The sequence below is a fragment of the Haemaphysalis longicornis genome, unplaced genomic scaffold, assembly GCF_048455015.1.
Source record: "Haemaphysalis longicornis isolate Haplotype H1 unplaced genomic scaffold, Haemaphysalis longicornis Haplotype H1 scaffold_11, whole genome shotgun sequence".
NCBI classification, from domain to species: Eukaryota; Metazoa; Arthropoda; class Arachnida; order Ixodida; family Ixodidae; genus Haemaphysalis; species Haemaphysalis longicornis.
The window spans coordinates 38,432,094-38,437,842 of NW_027526214.1; the positions used below are offsets into that span (position 1 = coordinate 38,432,094).

The following is a 5,749-nucleotide window of genomic DNA, read 5'->3' on the forward strand; positions in this document are numbered from 1 at the left end:
GTACATTTCAGAGCACCGGTCGGGCAGCTGTCACAGCTCTGGATTCTTGGAGGGGTCCTTAATGCCACGGTCGTGTTTTTGCCAAAATCGCGGCTCCAGTACGATTGATAAAAGTTTTCCAAAAGGCGCCCTAATGTAGTGGTGTGCTTTGATGACCATAAATCTGGTAGTTAGAATCTGCTGCATTGGTAGTTGCATTGTGCAATCTTAAGGCCTTTGAACTATGACCAACGCAGTGCAGATGGCACTGCGCACATTCAAGGAGATAAAGTACGTGTTTACTTTCGTATTTGTAATCGCGTCCATAAATATATATAAATATATATTTACAAATGTATATTTACAAAGTCCTTGTGTAAACATCCATAAATATATATATATATGTAAATATATATTTACAAATATATATTCACAAAGTGACGCGCAGCCACCATGCGAGCACTAACGAACAACTGATTTGCTACGCGGCTACAACAGTCAGCATTGTCCTTGTGATTGGCGTATGCCCGCTCAAGGGGATTGACCACCTGGTTTGTACAGACGACGACGAGGCAACAAGGTCAGTCACCACAGCGGCATTGTCATCGGCATGGCGCTCGTGGAGTGCTCGAGACGTTCTGTCGGCTGGGCCACCGATCCGTTTGCCACTTCTGAGTGCCCCTCCTTCCTTCCGCTGTCAAGGCAATAAACCCGCCTTACATTTTGGTGGAGTGTGCGGATTCCGTCCGCGTCCTGCACCTACGCTTCACCCCGCCAGTGTACCCGCAAGCCTATAGCTCCGGAGTCGCACCCTGCCCTCTACCGCTGAGTCAGCCATGACTACAGCCTACCATCCCCAGACTAATGGGTTGACGGAGAGATTTAACCGCACCCTTGGTGATATGCTCGCCGAGTGTGTGTCTGCTGACCACTCCGATTGGGATGCGATTCTCCCCTTCGTGACTTCGCGTATAACACCGCGACGCACACTACTACAGGGTTCTCGCCTTACTTCCTCCTCTATGGCCGTGAAGCATCCTGCCCTCTCGACACCATTCTACCCTACTGACCCGACGCTTCCGAATACACGCCTGTTTGTCAACTCTGCAGCCACGCTGAGGAGTGTCGTCAGCTTGCTCGCAGTTTTACCTCCGAAGACCAATTCCACCAAAAACATCGGCGTGACGGGGACAACCCACAAGTGACTTTCTCTCCCGGCTCTCTCGTATGGCTTAGGGTACCCTCCACTACACCTGGACTTTCTAGCAAGCTCCTTTCCAAGTTCCATGGACCGTACCGCGTACTCGAACGAACCTCCTCCGTTAATTACGTTGTGGAGCCGCTCACCCCGTCGCCTGACCTGCGCTGCCGCGGACGGGAAACGGTACACGTGCATCGCCTCAAGCCGTACTACGACCCTTCCGTCGTGACGTACCCTTAGGTTGCCAGGGTGGCTCCCTTCGTCGTGGGGGTAACTGTAGTGCGAAAGACGAGCAAGTTGCGCGCAGCCACCATGCGATCACTAACGAACAACTGATTTGCTACGCGGCCACAACAGTCAGCATTGTCCTTGTGAATGGCGTATGCCCGCTCAAGGGGATTGACCACCTGGTTTGTACAGACGACGACGAGGCAACACGGTCAGCCACCGCAGCGGCATTGTCATCGGCATAAAGCTCGTGGAGTGCTCGAGACGTTCTGTCGGCTGGGCCACCGATCCGTTTGCCACTTCTGAGTGGCCCTCCTTCCTTCCGCTGTCAAGGCAATAAACCCGCCTTACAATATATAAATATTTATATATATATATATATATGGATATATCAATATATGTATAGCGAATCAGAAATTGGAAATGAGGAGCTACATGAAATAAAACAGAAAAAGGGTTGGCAGTCAAGAAAACCTCCGAAAGCAAAAAAGTGAACGCGACAGGTCATAAAAATACTGGAAGAATTATTTCAGTAAGAGAGTCGGGAAAACGCCCGCTAGGCTGGATTAGAATCCACGACCACCAGAATAGCGGTCTCCTGTGATATGTATATGTATGTGTATATATATATATATATATATATATATAAACATATATAAACCTATATATATATATATACACAGAAAGATAGGTCAGCAGTCTACAACGCCAAAAGAGGCATAGGGGTGTGGTTAGGCTCTTTTCTTTTTCACTACGGTTAATTAAGTAAACATTTTTTTTAATTATACAGAAGAAAGAAAGAAAGAAAAAAAACGCGCCCAGAGTGGGGACCGAACCCACGCCTTTCGATTACATGTCGAATGCCTTACCAATTCGGCTATCTGGGCGACTGTGTTCTCCTTCACTTTCTGGGCTATTTATATTTACTAGAAGTGTATCTGACGCTTGAGGGTGGTAGCCAGGGCCACTGTGACTACACGGGGAGAAGGGGACCTTCTTTTCAACCCCCGGGGCGTGACTCGAACGTCTACAGCCTGTCATGAGCGGGTTACTGGCGGGAAGCCATCTTATGCTACCTAGGCATCAAGGCTGCTAGAACCGAGACCCTCGCTAGGCTTTCGCAGAATAATATAGTAAGGAAATGAGGGGCTCGTTGAGGAAATACAGAAAGATAGGTCAGCAGTCTACAACGCCAAAGGAGGCATAGGGGTTTATGTTAGGCTCTTTTCTTTTTCACTACGGTTAATTAGGTAAACATTTTTTTAATTATACAGAAGAAAGAAAGAAAGAAAAACACGCGCCCAGAGTGGTGACCGAACCCACGCCTTTCAATTACATGTTGAATGTCTTACCAATTCGGCTATCTGGGCGACTGTGTTCTCCTTCACTTTCTGGGCTTTTTATATTTACTGGAAGGGTATCTGACGCTTGAGGGTGGTAGCCAGGGCCATTCTGACTACACGAGGAGAAGGGGACCTTCTTTTCAACCCCCGGGGCGTGACTCGAACGTCTACAGCCTGTCATGAGCGGGTTACTGGCGGGAAGCCCTCTTATGCTACCTAGGCATCAAGGCTGCCAGAACCGAGACCCTCGCTAGGCTTTCGCAGAATAATATATTAAGGAAATGAGGGGCTCGTTGAGGAAATACAGAAAGATAGGTCAGCAGTCTACAACGCCAAAGGAGGCATAGGGGTGTGGTTAGGCTCTTTTCTTTTTCACTACGGTTAATTAGGTAAACATTTTTTTAATTATACAGAAGAAAGAAAGAAAAAAAAAACACGCTCCCAGAGTGGGGACCGAACCCACGCCTTTCGATTAGATCTCGATTGCCTTACCAATACGGCTATGTGGGCAACTGTGTTCCCCTTCACTTTCTGGGCTATTTATATTTACTTGAAGTGTATCTGACGCTTGAGGGTGGTAGCCAGCGCAACTCTGACCACACGGGGAGAAGGGGACCTTCTTTTTCAACCCCCGGGGCATGACTAGAATGTCTACAGCCTGTCATGAGCGGGTAACTGGCGGGAAGCCCTCTTATGCTACCTAGGCATCAAGACTGCCAGATCCGAGACCCTCGCTAGGCTTTCGCAGAATAATATAACAAGGAAATGAGGGGCTCGTTCGGGAAATACAGAAAGATAGGACGGCAGTCTACAACGCTAAAGGAGGCATAGGGGTGTGGTTAGGCTCTTTGATTTTTTTTTTACTATGGTTAATGGAGTTAACATTTTTCTAATATACGGAAGAAAGAAAGAAAGAAAAACACTCGCCCAGATTGGGGACCGAACCCACGCGTTTCGATTAGACCTCGAATGCCTTACCAATTCGGCTATCTGGGCGACTGTGTTCCCCTTCACATTCTGGGCTTTTTATTTTTACTAGAAGTGTATCTGACGCTTGAGGGTGGTAGCCAGCGCCACTCTGACCACACGGGGAGAAGGGGACCTTCTTTTTCAACCCCCGGGACGTGACTAGAATGTCTACAGCCTGTCATGAGTGGGTAACTGGCGGGAAGCCCTCGTACGCTACCTAGGCATCAAGGCTGCCAGAACCGAGACCCTCGCTAGGCTTTTGCAGAATAATATAACAAGGAAATGAGGGGCTCGTTGGGTCAATACACAAAGATAGGTCGGCAGTCTACAACACCAAAGCAGGCATAGGGGTGTGGTTAGGCTCTTTGCTTTCTTTTTTTTTTACTATGGTTATGGAGTCAACATTTTATTTAATATACGGAAGAAAGAAAGAAAGAAAAGCGCGCGCCCAGAGTGGGGATCGAACCCGCGCCTTTCGATTACATCTCAAATGACCTACCAATTCGGCTATCTGGGCGACGGTGTTCCCCTTCACTTTCTGGGCTATTTATATTTACTAGAAGTGTATCTGACGCTTGAGGCTGGTAGCCAGCGCCACTCTGACCACACGGGGAGAAGGGGACCTTCTTTCTCAACCCCCGGGCCGTGTCTAGAATGTCTACAGCCTGTCATGAGCGGGTAACTTGCGGCAAGCCCTTTTATGCTACCTAGGCATCAAGGCTGCCAGAGCCGAGACCCTCGCAAGGCTTTCGCCGAATAATATAACAAGGAAATGAGGGCCTCTTTGGGGAAATACAGAAAGATAGGTCGGCAGTCTACAATGCCAAAGGAGGCATAGGGGTGTGGTTAGGCTCTTTGCTTTTTTTTTGCTATGGTAATGGAGTTAAATTTTTTTATTATACGGAAGAAAGAAAGAAATGAAAACACGCGCCCAGAGTGGGGACCGATCCCACGCCTTTCGATTAGATCTCGAATGCCTTACCATTTCGGCTATCTGGGCGACTGTGTTCCCCTTCACTTTCTGGTCTATTTTTATTTACTAGAAGTGTATCTGACGCTTGAGGGTGGTAGCCAGCGCTACTCTGACCACACGGGGAGAAGGGGACCTTCTTTTTCAACCCCCGGAGCATGACTAGAATGTCTACAGCCTGTCATGAGCGGGTAACTGGCGGGAAGCCCTCCTATGCTACCTAGGCATCAAGGCTGCCAGAACCGAGACCCTCGCTATACTTTCGCAGAATAATATAACGAGGAAATGAGGGGCTCGTTGGGGAAATACAGAAAGATAGGTCGGCAGTCTACAACGCCAAAGGACGCATAGGGGTGTGGTTAGGCTCCTTGCTTTCTTTTTTTTACTATGGTAATGGAGTTAACATTTTTTTAATATACGGAAGAAAGAAAGAAAGAAAAACACGCGACCAGAGTGGGGACCGAACCCACGCCTTTCGATTAAATCTCGAATGCCTTACCAATTCGGCTATCTGGGCGACTGTGTTCCCCTTCACTTTCTGGGCTGTTTATAATAACTGGAAGTGTATCTGACGCTTGAGGGTGGTAGCCAGCGCCACTCTGACCCCACGGGGAGAAGGGGACCTTCTTTTTCAACCCCCCGGGGCGTGACTAGAATGTCTACAGCCTGTCAGGAGGTTGTGGTGGGTGATAGAAACAGATGAAGAATTTTTTGAGCCAGAAAGAAATTGGTAAAAAATATTCCCGCCGGGTGGGTTTCGAACCCACGACCTCCAGAATACCGGTCTGGTGCGATAACCACTACGCTAGCGGCGTAGCGTAGTTTCTAGACATTGGCATTTTTCTAAAATACCAAAAGCGTCCAGGACCCTGAGGATGCCAAACCTAAAAGAAGTATCATCCGCTTCTTTATGGTCAAACAATTCCATCATGCAGCACTGGTTAGGAAAGCAGCTTGGAAGGTTTATTGTAGTACAAAACGTTGATGATTCTTAGGTTGGTTAGCCTGATGCCTGTTTGGCAGAACTCGATAAGATCATTGTATTATAAGAAGTTCGAA

The 5,749-nt window shown here is 48.0% G+C and overlaps 1 non-coding gene across 1 annotated transcript; it reads right to left on the bottom strand.

Annotated features, from left to right (window-relative positions):
* Positions 1 to 5,133: 5,133 nt before the first annotated feature.
* Positions 5,134 to 5,207, bottom strand: Trnak-uuu (transfer RNA lysine (anticodon UUU)). The gene has a single exon. It is a non-coding gene; the product is annotated as a tRNA-Lys (tRNA).
* Positions 5,208 to 5,749: the final 542 nt, after the last annotated feature.